The sequence below is a fragment of the Ornithorhynchus anatinus genome, chromosome 3 (assembly GCF_004115215.2).
Source record: "Ornithorhynchus anatinus isolate Pmale09 chromosome 3, mOrnAna1.pri.v4, whole genome shotgun sequence".
NCBI lineage: Eukaryota > Metazoa > Chordata > Mammalia > Monotremata > Ornithorhynchidae > Ornithorhynchus > Ornithorhynchus anatinus.
Window position 1 is genome coordinate 46,486,692 of NC_041730.1, and position 15,096 is coordinate 46,501,787.

The following is a 15,096-nucleotide window of genomic DNA, read 5'->3' on the forward strand; positions in this document are numbered from 1 at the left end:
TGAGAGAAGCAGGGCACGATGGGAGGATGCGGGTGGGACAAGGTCAGGGTTGCCAAGAGCTGAAAATGATTTTGAGGGAGTCTGCTCTGAGCTCTCCAGCTGTTCCCACGGGGGCTGTTCCCTGAAACCTGTTCCCCCTCCCTTTGGAAAAAATCTGCAAGTTGGTGATGTTTATTCAGCCTGCTTGTCAAAATCCCTCTCAGCAGCCAGCCACCCTGTTCCCTCCGAGCTTCCTTCGGCTCCCACAGACAGAAGCGGGCTCCTCCGCTGCCCTGGTTCGATTGGAATTTTCCTCTGTTTTTCAGTGGGGAATGGAGGGTGTCGGCAGGGGTCCCCCACCGGAGTACACCCTCTCAGTTGGAAAATCAGACAAATCTGATGGCGCCCCTCATCTGGGGAGATGTGGGGAAGGTGGGAGCAGTGAGCCCAATTAAGAAGATTAATTAAGAGGCTGCCCCTTCTTAAGAAACTATTTAGCCTGTAGCAGCTGAGGCCACTAGCAGAGGAGATTGAATAAACATATGGACTTGCTTTAGTCCCTTGCTATTTAAGGGCTAGGGCTGGTTAGGGTGAGCACTATTTTGAGTGAAGCGAAAGCCATGAGCAACAGGTACTATGGTGGGGGATGGGGAGAAGGCAAGTTCAAGTTTCCTGCTCTAAACCCTGTTCCTCTGCAAACCAGAGGGCACAACTAACTCCCCCCATCTGTAAAGTTGCCACACAGGTCACGTAAGCAGCATGGCATAGTGGATAGAACACGGGCCCGGGAGTAAGAAAGTCATGGGTTCTAATCCCAGCTCTGCTACTTGTCTGCTGTGTGACCTTGGGCAAGCCACTTCACTTCTTTGTGCCTCAGTTAACTCATCTGTAAAATGGGAACTAACTGTGAGCCCCACATGGGACAACCTGATTACCCTTTATCTACCCCAATGCTCAGACCAGTTCTTGGCACTTAGTAAATGCTTAATGAATATCATAATTATTATTATTAAGATCACAACCCAGCTTTCACCAGGGAATGCTCTTCCACCAGGAGGCACTGGTTTAACAGAGCACAAAGGACCTGGGTTCCAGTCATGGGGTTGCCTTGGCTTAAATGAATGCAATCACCATCAGCAGGTGTATGGCAGCCATAACTGCCCAGGGCCTCACAGAAGCCCCAAAGAGGTTTCCTTGTCAGTCTTCCCCTGGAGGAAGGCCCTGTGTCTGGGAAGGATTCGACGGAGATGAGCCGAGACTTTTAGACTGTGAGCCCGTTGTTGGGCAGGGATTGTCGCTATCTGTTGCCAAATTGTACATTCCAAGTGCTTAGTACAGTGCTCTGCACATTGTAAGTGCTCAGTAATTACGACTGAATGTATGAGACATTTGCTCTTCACTTTGTGTGACCTCACTGCTCTATCCCTCACCCCCAGCCATTAACTAAATGAAAATCAGCCTGCTTGTCACCTAGACATCTGGGGAAAGGCAAGGGAGGAGGGGGGAAGGGGGAAAGGCAGGAGGGATGTACCACCCCCCAAAAAGACTCTGCCCCCGCACAGGCCCCTGACTAATGACCCAGGGGAGAACATCCTAACCACAAGAAGCTCATTATTAATTCAACACTGGTGGCTAATTGACTAGTTGATCATCAATGTCAGCTAAACCAATCCTCACAGAAGGCTACTCCCTTCTTGGGTGGACATCTTGTTCAAAGAGAAAAAGCCCAAAAAGGCACAGGTCTCAAATACAATGCATATTGATTCATTTATTCATTCAATCTCATTTATTGAGCACTTACTGTGTGCAGAGAACTGTACTAAGCGATTGGGAGAGTAAGATAGAACAATATAACAGACACACGCCCTGCCGCTGCAAGCTTACAATCTAGATGGGGAGACAGACGTTAACAGAAATAAATAAGTACCATGTAACAAGAAACAGACACATTCCCTGCCCACAGCAAGCTGACGGTCTAGAGGGGGAGGCAGACATGAATATAAGTGAATAAATATACAGATTACAGATATAATAAATGAATGGTGGGTACATAAATATAATGTAAATAAATAATTATAGATGGATTTTGGAGCAAATTAAACCAAAGTGGACTTTGGAAGGCCAAAATGAATCGACTTGGATTAGCCTATTTTGGACACAGAATCAGGGGGACGAATTCCCTGGAGAAGACACTGATGCTAGGAAAAGTGGAGGGAAAACGTGAAAGAGGCAGACCAGCAGCTAGATTCCTTCATTCATTCAATCATATTTATTGAGCGCTTAGTGTGTGCAGAGCACTGTACTGAGATGAAAAGAGATCACAACAGCGATAATGGAAGAACCATTAGAAAGGTTGCAGATTATGGCAGAGGACAGGACATTCTGGAGAAAGTATATCCATGGAGTCGCTAAGAATCGGAAACGACTTGACGGCACTTAATAATAATAATAGTATAAATAAATGACAGATATATAAATAAATGAGAGATTTGACTTCTCCCCACTACAGAACAAGCCCAGGCTGCTCACACCTCACCAGGTGGCGGCTGTGACGCTCTGGGGAGAAACTGGGCCACGCGTGAGAGCTGCTCATCCCTAATCGGCAATGAGCCGTGTCCGGCCAGGCAAGGTTCCAGCCCAGCAGCGTCCGCCGGCTGGGCCTGGCTGCCATGGAGACGGGCCCGTTCCCCTCCGAGCCGTCACTGAGGTGGCTGCTGGAGAAGCGGATGGTGGGGACGCAGACCCTGACTGGCAGGAATAAACACCAGCAGCTTTAGAGAGGAGAGGAATTCATTCCTTCATTCCATCGTATTTATTGAGTGCTTACTGTGCGCGGAGCACTGTATTGAGCTCTTGGGAGCGTACACTACAACGATACTTCACTCTTCTAGTGCTAACCTTCTCACTGTGCCTCAATCTTTCCTGTCTCACTGCCGACCCCTGGCCCATGACTGCCCCTGACCTGGAACACCCTCCCTCCTCTAATCTGACAGAAAATGACTCTCCCCCTCTTCAAAGCCTTACTGAAGGCACATCTCCTCCAAGAGGCCTTCCCAGACTAAGCCCCACTTTTCCTTATCTCCCACTCCCTTCCACGTTGCCCTGACTTGCTCCTGTTGCCCTTCTCCCGCCCACCAGCCCCACAGCACTTATGTATATAACTGTAATTTTATTTATTTGTATTAATGTCTGTCTTCCCTCTCTAGACTTTGAGTTCGTTGTGGGCAGGACAATGTCACTGTTTATTGTTGTACTGTACTTTCCCAAATGCTTAGACAGTGCTCTTTGTACAACTGAATGAATAAACAGACACATTCCCTGCCCACAGTGAGCTTGCAGTCTAGAGAGGAAAAAAATTCCCTCCAAGCCTCGGGTGGAACTCCGCCATTCAAAAGGCCAAGGGGATGTTCCCCACCTTCCCGAAATTCAGGAACATTAGGACCTCTGAAACCAAAAGGCTCCATTGGGGCCTGCTCCACCCAACCTGTCCTGGTAATAATGATAATGATGGTATTTGTTAAGCATTTACTATGTGCCAAGCACTGTTCTAAGTACTGGGGTAGATACAAGGTAATCAGGTTGTCCCACGTGGGGCTCACAGTCTTCATCCCTATTTTACAGATGAGGTAACTGAGGGACAGAGAAGTTAAGCGATTTGCCCAAAGTCACACAGCTGACAAGTGGCAGAGCCGGGATTAGAACCCACGACCTCTGACTCCCTAGCCCGTGCTCTTTCCACTAAGCCACACTGCTTCTCATGAGATTATGGTATTTGTTAAGTGTTTACTGTGTGCCAGGCACTGTCCTAAGCGCTAGGGTAGATACAAGCCAACCAGGATGTACACAGTCCATGTCATGAATCCCCATTTTACAGATGAAGTAGGTGAGGCACAGAGAAGTAAAGTGAGTTGCCAAGGTCACACAGCCAAGGTCACACAGTGGGATTAGAAGCCACGTCCTTCTGACTCCCAGGCCCAGGCTCTCTCCCCTAGGCCACGCTGCTTCTCACAGTGTCCTGGTGTCCTGTGAGAGAAGAAGCCGCTTTCTCAGAAGTGACTCCGTTTGCTGTCCTGGCTTCCTCTAGACGAGAAGCCGACCTTCGGGAGAGGATATTTTCAAACGGGAAGAGAGAGGAGGGGCCAGATGGCTCTCACCCAAACCTTTAAAAGTAAAAATAGAAAATGGGGAGATTCCAGCTGCCTCTCCCCGCCGGGTTGGCCAAGAAACCATTTTCCATCTCGATCCCCCGGCTCAACAGTTACCCGAAAAGAAAGGAGTTCAAAGGAGCCAAGCGGGGCCTGTCATTCGAGTGCCTCCAGGGAGGGCAGTCCAGCAAGCCAGGTCAGGCCCTCTGGGAAAGACAGAGAAAAGGGAAAGGCTCAGTCACAGACCCCACAGTACCAGCAAAACCACGTTCCTTCGAGAAGTCAGAACAGGGCACGGGAAGGCCAGGAAACAAAGACCGGCCAAGCAGACTCACAGGAATCGCTGAATAAATGAATGAATGAATGAAAATCAATAATAACTGCGGCATTTGTTAAGCGCTTACTATGGGCCAGCCACTCTACTAAGCGCTGGGATGGATACAAGCAAATCGGGTTGGACGCAGTCCCCGACCCACGTGGGGCTCACAGACTCAATCCCCATTTTACAGATGAGCTAACTGAGTCATAGAGAAGTGAAGTGACTGCCCAAGGTCACACAGCAGATAGGTGGCAGAACCGGAATTAGAACCCATGACCTTCTGACTCCCAGGCCCGTGCTCTATCCACTACACCATGAATGAGTGCTGAAGTCAACCAGGCAAGAGACTGAGATATCACCCTGAGCTGGGGAGGGGATTGGGAAGCAGCATCGCCTAGTGGTTAGAGCACCGATTCGGAAGTCAGAAGGACCTGGGTTCTAATCCCGATTCGGCCACTTGTCTGCTGGGTGACCTCGGGCGAGTCACTTCACTTCTCTTTCCTCAGTTACCTCACTTGTACAATGGTGATTCAATGCCTGTTCTCCTTCCTACTTAAGACACTGAGCCCCAACGTGGGACGGGGACTGTGTCTGACCTAATTAACTTGTACCTACCCCAATGCTTAGAACAGAGTTTGATACATAGTAAGCACTTAAGTACCATTAAAAAAAATTTAAAAGAACCAACTACCCACCTCAAGAAAATTCTCTGGAAGCAAAAAGATTTGGTACCAGCTTTGGTTCACGGTCAATCAATCAATTGGTCAAAGCGAACAGAATCTTGGAAGCCGGCAAGGTCTCTGGGTATAAAGCCAGAGCCGAAGACAGCAGAGTCCGTCATCCTCCGGAGAGGTTCTGTTTGGCAGCGGCCAAAACACGTTTATCAGCAGAATGATGCTGTCAGGTCAGAGCGAAGCACTCCGACAACCCAAGAGGAAGGCCGGGCATGCCGCCTGGGCTTCCAGCTTGCCACCCATTCAGTCACTCACTCAAACGACAGCATGTATCGAGCACTCGCTCTGTGCCGAGCACTGTACTAAGCACGTGGAAGAGCACAGTACAACAGAGTCGGTAGAAATGCTCCCTGCCCACACTGAGCTTAAGGTCTGTAGGTGGTGGGGAGAAAGGTTTTGTTTGTCCCCTCCCTGGAATTCCCAAGAGTGGCACCTTGGCCCTCCAACAAGAACCTTAAGCATTCCAGCCCCTTGAGGGCAGGGGCTGGGTTCTAATCTTACCTCCTTGCACCTACCCCAGCAACTAGCACAGAACTTTGGCACGGAGTAAGCACTAAATAAAGAGAGAAGCAAGCAGGGCCAAGTGGCTAGAGCAAAGGCCTGGCTGTCTAATCCCAGGTCCTCCACTTGTCTGCTGTGTGACCTTGGGCATGTCGCTTTCCTTCTCTGGGCCTCAGTTCCCTCATCTATAAAATGGGGATGAAGACCGTGAGCCCCATGTGGGACAAGGACAGTGGCCAACCTGATTAGCTTGTACCTTTTCCAGTGCTTCCCCTCTCAGAATCACACCTGGAGAGTTTCCTGTACTCTGCCACTCTCGGCTACGGGAGGGAGAGTCAAGCAGAGGCCTGTCCATTCCACTCCTAGCTTGGGCAGTGGCTAGTGAGTGGCAGGCAATCTGCTACAAATCAAAATTCACCCGAGCTGGGCAGCAGGGCATGGGTGACAGTCGAGGGCGGAGGTTCAAGTCTACTGCTCCGGAAGAAGGCAATGGTAAACCGCTTCTGGATTTTTATCAAGAGAACTCTACGGTTACACAACCAGAACCATTGCAGGTGGAGGTGGGGCATTCTGGGGGAGATGTGTCTGTGACATCGCTGTGGGTTGGAGACGACTCGACAGCATGAGGCAAGACACGAATCCAGTGCTTAGTACAGTGCCTGGCACAGAGTGAGCGCTTCACAAATACCATAAAAAAATAGTACGCTTAGTAGAGTGAAAGGAGAATTTAACTGCAACCTCTACGCCCGAGAAAGCCAGACGCATGCAGGATGACCTGTCCACGAGAAGCCACTGGAAACGAGACTCCAAAGGTTTTTAGCGGAGAAAGCCATCCACGGCCACCCAGACAAGAAGTGGGATGTTGAGAAGGCAAATTGGATCGGTGGGTTAAGTGGTCCTTCATGTCTACCGACTGCTTACGAGGAGAGTCAGGCTGCGAGACGACCCCATCAGCCTTCTATTCTAAGAAGCCCCCTGATTCCCCCTAACCCCTCGCGGCAGGGGAACCTGGGCCGGTGCCCATACAAACATCAGCTTCCTCCTGCCCAGTTCATGCCAGAAGACGACTCTCGCTCACTGGACCGTGGGAGCAAATGCATTCGCCAGTGCCAAAGGCAGGGGGGTCTTGGCAGACAGGAAATGATTCTTACAGTTGTTTTTCTAAATTTTCCTTATCGGCTTTTAACATGAAAGAGACGGGTCCGGGGCTGGAGCTGGGCCAGGGTGAGGCGGCCCTGGGGGCGGTGCAAACTGACCAAAGCACAAGACAATCCAAGGAGGCGTGGCCCTCACTCATTAATTCGATTGAATTTATTGAGCTCTGTGTGCAGAGGACTGTACTAAGCGCTTGGGAGACTACAATGTAACCATATAGCGGACACGTTCCCTGCCCACAGTGAGTCAGAGCAGATGCAAACCCTAGCCCCACGCCCCCACGTGCAATTTAGAGCTACAGAAGCAAAGGAGCATGGAGATGGAGGGGAAGGGCGGAGGTGTATATTCGACCGAGTCAACAACAACAGAATAACCATGAAGAAGAGAGAATATAAAGTGGCCAATAATCCTCCCCCATCCCTGATAGTGGATCTACTGAGGGGCCTGAAAATCCCTCTCCTCAGGATGGCTCAGGTGTCTATTTCTCAACCCTCACCGCTAAACGCTTGGCTAAAAATGATTTCTCCCCAAAAAAATTTTTTTTGAAGGAAGGAAAACACTGAACCACATCTTTTGTTCCTTCACTGGGCAAGCGTGGGAAACAGTCAGTGCCCCAGTAAAGGATTCTTAAAGGAGCGAGGCATTCAGCAAGTTTTTTTAAAAAAACCAAAAACAAAAAAACCACCCAACAAAACAGCTGATCTGTCCAGCCAGGCTCAGCGCCCTGCATGTTAATGGCTCCTCCCCATCTCCTGGGGAGCCAGGGAGGGAGCAAGGCCTAGAGACCAGATGGAAGACCGGTGGGAGGCGGGTGCCACGCAGCTTGCCATGGAGTGCTGCAGATTCCGGAGAGGACAGAGTCGCGTCCCCCCACCCACCGAATGCCTTCATCCAGCTGCCCCCCGGGCTGGAAGGATCGGTCATCTTCGGGGCACCGAAATCGGCAGAATGGCAGCTGGACCCTGGGAGAGGTGGCCGAGCAGGTTCGGAGCAGAGCCAGGGGTCGACGGCAAACCGGTTTCCAAGGAGCGGCGTGGCCTAGTCAGCCAATGGTATTTGTAGAGCGCTTGCTGTGTGCTAAGCGATGTACTGAGCGTACAACAGAAGACTATAACAGACACATTCCCTGCCCACAACAAGCTTACAGTCTAGAGGAGGAGACAGGCATTCATATAAATAAATGAAGTAGTTACGGGAAAGACCTAACATTTAATGGATAGAGCCTGGGCCGGGGAATCAGAAGGTCCTGGGTTCTAATCCAAGTCGCTTGGGCAAGTCGCTTCACTTCTCTGGGCCTCAGTTTGCTTGTCTGTTAAATGGGGATTTACTTCCTGTTTTCCCTCCTCCTTAGATTTGTGAGCCCCGTCTGGGACAAAGACTGTCTGACCACATTATCTGGTATCTACCCCAGTTCTTAGAACAATGCTAGGCTTAAGTGCTTAACAAAGCCATTATTGTCATTATTATTATTATTACTTTAGTTTCTCTTCCGAGTTACTCCTCTAGATTATAAGCTCAACGTGGACTAGAGACACATTTATCAACTCTGTTGTACTGTACTCTCCCAAGTGCTTAGTACAGTGCTCTGCACTCAGTAAATGCACAACAAATAGAAATAATTGTGATATTTGTTAAGCGCTTACTAAGTGCCAAGCATTGTTCTAAGCGATGGGGTAGATAGAACATAATCAGGTTCATTCAATAGTATTTATTGAGCACTTACTATGTGCAGAGCACTGTACTAAGCGCTTGGGATGAACAAGTCAGCAACAGATAGAGACAGTCCCTGCCGTTTGACGGGCTTACGGTCTAATCGGGGGAGATGGACAGACAAGAACAATGGCAATAAACAGAGTCAAGGGGAAGAACATCTCGTAAAAACCGATGGCAACTAAATAGAATCAAGGCGATGTACAATTCATTAACAAAATAAATAGGGTAACGAAAATATATACAGTTGAGCAGACGAGTACAGTGCTGTGGGGATGGGAAGGGAGAGGTGGAGGAGCAGAGGGAAAAGGGGAAAATGAGGCTTTAGCTGCAGAGAGGTAAAGGGGGGATGGCAGAGGGAGTAGAGGGAGAAGAGGAGCTCAGTCTGGGAACGCCTCTTGGAGGAGGTGAGTTTTAAGTAGGGTTTTGAAGAGGGAAAGAGAATCAGTTTGGCGGAGGTGAGGAGGGAGGGCGTTCCAGGACCGCAGGAGGACGTGACCCAGGGGTCGACGGCGGGATAGGCGAGACCGAGGGACGGTGAGGAGGTGGGCGGCAGAGGAGCGGAGCATGCGGGGTGGGCGGTAGAAAGAGAGAAGGGAGGAGAGGTAGGAAGGGGCAAGGTGATGGAGAGCCTCGAAGCCTAGAGTGAGGAGTTTTTGTTTGGAGCGGAGGTTGATAGGCAACCACTGGAGTTGTTTAAGAAGGGGAGTGACATGCCCAGATCGTTTCTGCAGGAAGATGAGCCGGGCAGCGGAGTGAAGAATAGACTGGAGCGGGGCGAGAGAGGAGGAAGGGAGGTCAGAGAGAAGGCTGACACGGTAGTCTAGCCGGGATATAACGAGAGCCCGTAACAGTAAGGTAGCCGTCTGGGTGGAGAGGAAAGGGCGGATCTTGGCGATATTGTAGAGGTGAAACCGGCAGGTCTCGGTAACGGATAGGATGTGTGGGGTGAACGAGAGAGACGAGTCAAGAATGACACCGAGATCGCGGGCCCGAGAGACGGGAAGGATGGTCGTGCCATCGACGGTGATAGAGAAGTCTGGGAGAGGACCGGGTTTGGGAGGGAAGATGAGGAGCTCAGTCTCGCTCATGTTGAGTTTTAGGTGGCGGGCCGACATCCAGGTGGAGACGTTCTGGAGGCGGGAGGAGATGCGAGCCTGAAGGGAGGGGGAGAGGACAGGGGCGGAGATGTAGATCTGCGTGTCATCTGCGTAGAGAGGTAGTCAAAGCCGTGAGAGCAAATGAGTTCACCGAGGGAGTAAGTGTAAATGGAGAACAGAAGAGGGCCAAGAACTGACCCTTGAGGAACTCCAACAGCTAAAGGATGAGAGGGGGAGGAGGCGCCAGCGAAGGAGACCGAGAATGACCGGCCAGAGAGGTAAGAGGAGAACTGGGAGAGGACAGAGTCCGTGAAGCCAAGGTGAGATAAGGTATGGAGGAGGAGGGGATGGTCGACAGTGTCAAAGGCAGCAGAGAGGTCAAGGAGGATCAGGATGGAGTAGGAGCCATTGGATTTGGCAAGAAGGAGGTCACGGGTGACCTTAGAGAGAACAGTCTCGGTAGAGTGGAGGGGACGGAAGCCATATTGGAGGGGGTCTAGGAGAGAATGGGAGTTAAGGAATTCTAAGCATCGAGGTTGCACTCAGTCCCTGTCCCACACAGGGCTCACAGTCTTAATTCCGATTTGACAGATGAGGTAACTGAGACCCTCAACTGAGAAGTGAAGTGATTTGCCCTAGGTCACACAGCAGACAAGTGGCGGAGCTGGAATCAGAACCCAGGTCCTTCTGACTCCCAGGTCCGTGCTCTTTCCGCTAGGCCAGGCTCCTTCTCAAATACGATGGATTGATTGATTTCCTGGACAACACGCAGCCTGCCGCATCTGAGGAGGGGGATTTCACCGAAGAACACCAAGCAATGAGACTAAGGTCAGCTCCCTCCTCTCCTCCACCTCTCTGGCTCACCCCAACCCCAACTTTCGGGGCCTCGGGGACCAGGGCGAGTGGACGAGAAAGCCCCCTGAAATAGGCGCCTTGGGGACAAAGCACCAGCCTGGTTGGCAGGGTGGATGAGTGTACTTGTTTGTTGGCAGACGGACCAGAGCTTTGGCCTGGAGAGCAAAGGGAAATTTAATGGCGACCTACAGCCCAGTTTGGCCCTAGAGCTCTTAACGCTCGCTCTCCTGACCGGAGGTCTCCACTCTGCTCCTCCTTCGTCCGCTTTTATGTGGTGCAGGGTGACCTGCTACAAATCATCACCCCACCAAAGTCCGATCTCCATGAGAAAGGGTAAGAGCTTCTCGTTCCCTCCTCCTCCGCTGAAGCCTGAACCCTCACCGACATCCCCACGGAGCGGGAGAAGAGGGTGTTTTTTTTTTTCAAAGAAAAAACGACCAAAAAAGAAAACCACAAAACCACCGTCAATGTCATCAATCTGTCTTTAGCAGATGGGGTTCTGCGTAATGATTTCTAGGAGGAAAAAAAGCTTTAATCAATGCACGGAAGAGAAACGGGTAGACAAATCGCACTAAGAGTTACTAAAAAATCAAAGACGTTTCCGACACATTGTCGGGTGGACAAAAACATATCGATGTGCTGTTCCTGTGAGGAAATGAAGTGGGATGGAGGGTTCTAACCTCCTCTCAGCCCTGAGGGTCTCCAGGAGGGACCAAACCCCTACCCCTCTAACTGCATCCTTCATTCCCCAGAAGAAACACCACTTATTCATCCAGAGGAGGACTCTTTTTGTTTGGTGAATATAATAATAATAACAATAATAATTATGGTATTTGTTAGGCATTTATTCTGTGCCAGGCATTGTACTAAGTGCTGGGATGGATACCAGTAAACCAGGTTGGATACAGTCCCCGTCCCATGTGAGACTCACAGTCTTGATCCCCATTTCATAGATGCGGGAAATGAGGCCCAGAGGAGTGAAGTGACTTACCCAAGGTCACACAGCAGACAAGTGGTGGAGCTGGGACTAGAACCCAGGACCTTCTGACTTCAAGGCCCATGCTCCATCCACTAGGCCAAGCTCATTAAAGGGGTGTGGAGAGAGGGAGGCCTCCATTCCCAAAGGCAGTCTCCCTGGGGCGGGGTGGAGGGGAAAGAGTCAACAGGGCCTGGTGGAAAGAGCGCAGGCCTGGAGGTCAAAGGATCTGAGTTCCAATCCCAGCTCTAACACTTACAGCATGGCCTAGTGGGAAGAACACGAGCCTGGGAGGCAGAGGACGTAGGTTCTAATGCCGGATCTTCCGCATGTCTGTTGTGAGACCTTGGGCAAGTCACTTCCCTGCTCTGGGCCTCAATTACCTCATCTGTAAAATGGGGATTGAGAGTGTGAGCCCCATGTGGGACAGGGACTGTGTCCAACCTGATTAACTTGTATCTACCCCAGCACTAAGAACAGTGCTTGCCACATAGGAAGCACTTAACAAGTACCATAATTATTACAAAATAAGCACTTAAAAACTACCATTAAAAAAAAGTTTCTGTGGGTCTCCATACCAGGCTGGCAACTGGACATTTGCCTCCCAACATACATTGTTCCCTCTGTATGAGGTTTGGTGGGGCCAGGATTTGATTTCCCTGGGCCCCTTTTATCTCGTTCCCCCTGCCAGGAAAGTCAATCGATCAGTCAATCCATTTATTTATTTATTTATTGAGCGCTCACTCTGTGCAGAACAGTGTAATAAGCAGCATGGCCTAGTGGATAGAGCATGGGCGTGGGAGTCAGATGCTCCTGGGTTCTAATCCCAGCTCTGCCACTTGTCTGCTGTGTGACCTTGGGCAAGTCACTTCACTGCTCTGGGCCTTAGTTCCATCATCTGTAAATGAGGATTGAGACTGTGAGCCCCCTGTGGGACAGGGACTGTGTCCAACTCTATTTGCTTGATTCCACCCCAGTGCTTAGTACAGTGCCTGGCATATAGTAAGTGCTTCACAAATAACACAATTATTATTATTATTATTAAGCCCTGGTGAGAGAACATTATAATAGAGTTGACTCACGTTTCCTGCCCACAACAAGTTCAGTATCTGGGGGGACGGGGAGGGGGCAGACATTAATATAAAGAAATAAATGACAGATATAGACATAAGTGTTGTGTGGCTGAGGGAGGGATGAATAAGGGAAGCAAATCGAAATGCAAGGGTGACGTATAATGGGGAGGACAAGGAAATGAGGGTTCAGTCAGGAAAGGCCTCTTGGAGGAGATGTGCCTTCTATAAGGCTTTGAAGCCGGGGAGAGTCATTGTCAGATATGAAGAGGGAAGGCATTCCAGGCCAGAGGCAGGATGTGGGCGAGAGGTCAGTGGCGAGAAGGAAGGGAAGCGAAAGAGTGAGAAGGCAGAGAAGCTACTACTTCCGAATGCAAGCTGAATCCTCCATGACCCAAGATGGAGGCCAGGTGGCGACAGCAATAGGGGACAGATGATGGGTAGAAGAGGCAAAAGGAAGCCAAAAGGGGCATTAATTAAAAAGGGAGGAAGCCATTTAAGGACGCTCAAAGGAGGTTGGGGGTCACTGACACACGATATAACAACATGAAATGCCAGCGGGCGGTGACGAATTAGTTGAACTTCAAACTGGTCTCAACTCCGATATCCACCACCTAAGGTATTTATCGTTAACCATCTTGGTGGAAAGATTCAAAGTGCAAGATCACCACACGAGAGAAACAGACTCAATCATGGGATGTTCCGTATAAAGAACCTTGGACAAGCCTTGAATGCCCTTGCAGATGTGCAGATCACTGTACTAAGCACTTGGGAAAATACAATACAACAATAAACTGTGACATCCCCTGCCCACAATGAACTCACAGTCTAGAGAGGGAGACAGACATTGATACGAGCAAATAGAATGACAGATATGTTCGTAAGTTTTATGGCGGTGGGAAGAGCAAAGGGATAAACAAAATTACAGATACGTACATAAGTGTTTGGGGGCTGAGCGGGGGAAGGGCAAATGGAGTGAGTCAGGGTGACGCAGAAGGGAGTGGGAGATGAGGAAAAGTGGGGCTTAGTCTGGGAAGGCCTCTTGGAGGAGATGTGTCCTCAGTAAGGCTTTGAAGAGGGGGAAGGGGCAGGAATCATGTCTATCAACCAAGTATTGCACTTTCCCAAGCACGGAGGACAGTGCTCTGCATCCAATAATTGTTCAATAAATACCACTGATTGATTGATTGATGGATGGATGGATTTCCTCAGAGTCTGGGCATCACAGGGTGGAAGGAGACACTTGGCCTTAGTCTACCTCAAGATTAATAGTAGCATCAGCAGCAACATAATAGTATGGAAACTACTAAATAGCAAGCACAGGAGGTGCTCAATAAACACCGCTGATTGATTGAGTGATAGCAGTAACATTCACTGAGTACTCTCTTAGTAATAACAGTACTAATAACATGGATGACCTTCCAGCCTCCTGTCTCTCCCCACTCCAGTCCATATTTCACTCTGCTGTCCGGATCATTTTTCTACAGAAATGTTCAAGACACATTTCCCCTCTCCACAAGAAACTCCAGTGGTTGCCCTTCCTTCTCTGCATCAGACAGAAATCCTCACCATTGGCTTTAAAGCATTCAATCACCTTACCACCTCCTACCTCTCCTCGCTACTCTCTTACTACAACCCAGCTCGCATACTTCGCTCCTCTAATGCCAACCTTCTCACTGTACCTCAGTCTCATCTGTCTCGCCATGGGCAAGGGGTTGCGCTCCCTCTTCAATTCAGTTACTCTCCCCCCATTCACAATTTTATTGAAGGCACATCTACTCCAAGAGGCCTTCTCTGACCCCTCCTTTTCTCTTCTTCCACTCCCTTCTGCGTCGCCCTGACTTGCTCCTTTTATTCATGCCCTCTCCCAGCCCCACAGCACTTATGTACATATCCATAATTTATGGATTTATAGTAACGTCTGTCTCCCCCTCTAGACTGAAAGTTTGCTACAGGTAGGGGATGTGTCTGTTTATTGTTATATGGTACTCTCCCAAGTGCTTACTACAGTGTCCTGCACGTAGCAGGCCCTCAATAAATAGGACTGAATGAATGAAGAGCATTTATCCTACACCCCCTTGGCATGGGGCACTCTACCGGGGGACTGGGAAGACCAAAATCAAGAAGCGACAACCCTGGTCCACAAACCGCTGACAGTGGGCGAGACGGGCATAAAACCGTTGACAACTAGAGTACACGAATAACTGAGTAAACCCAAAGCTCTCTTCATGCACATGGTGATCGCGTCTGCCATCCCCGGGATGTCATATCTGGAGCCACAGGCTGTCGCCCCTTCGTCTATCCGAGAAGCCGGGGGAAATCAGCCAGCTGCAACTCATCCTTGGCGTAAATCCACATCTATCTAATTGCTTATGACCATATATATGTCGTACATCTGCTGAATATGCATGCTCACAGGGAAGGTGCCGGTGTATATTTTTTAATTGCTCCATGCACCATACGAGTCTCCGCTATCCTTGAAAAGACCCTGGATTTTGCTAGATCAGTATATCGGATGCCAGGATATTCGGCATAGTAGTAGCTCATGCGGT

At 49.8% G+C, this 15,096-nt stretch overlaps 1 protein-coding gene and 1 non-coding gene across 3 annotated transcripts in view; one reads left to right on the forward strand and one right to left on the reverse strand.

Annotated features, from left to right (window-relative positions):
• GALNT18 (polypeptide N-acetylgalactosaminyltransferase 18) overlaps positions 1–15,096 on the reverse strand; it is a 199,987-nt gene that overhangs the window by 161,977 nt on the left and 22,914 nt on the right. The window lies entirely within an intron of this gene.
• LOC114810855 lies at positions 5,949–6,086 on the forward strand. The gene has a single exon (XR_003758545.1). It is a non-coding gene; the product is annotated as a small nucleolar RNA SNORA7 (small nucleolar RNA).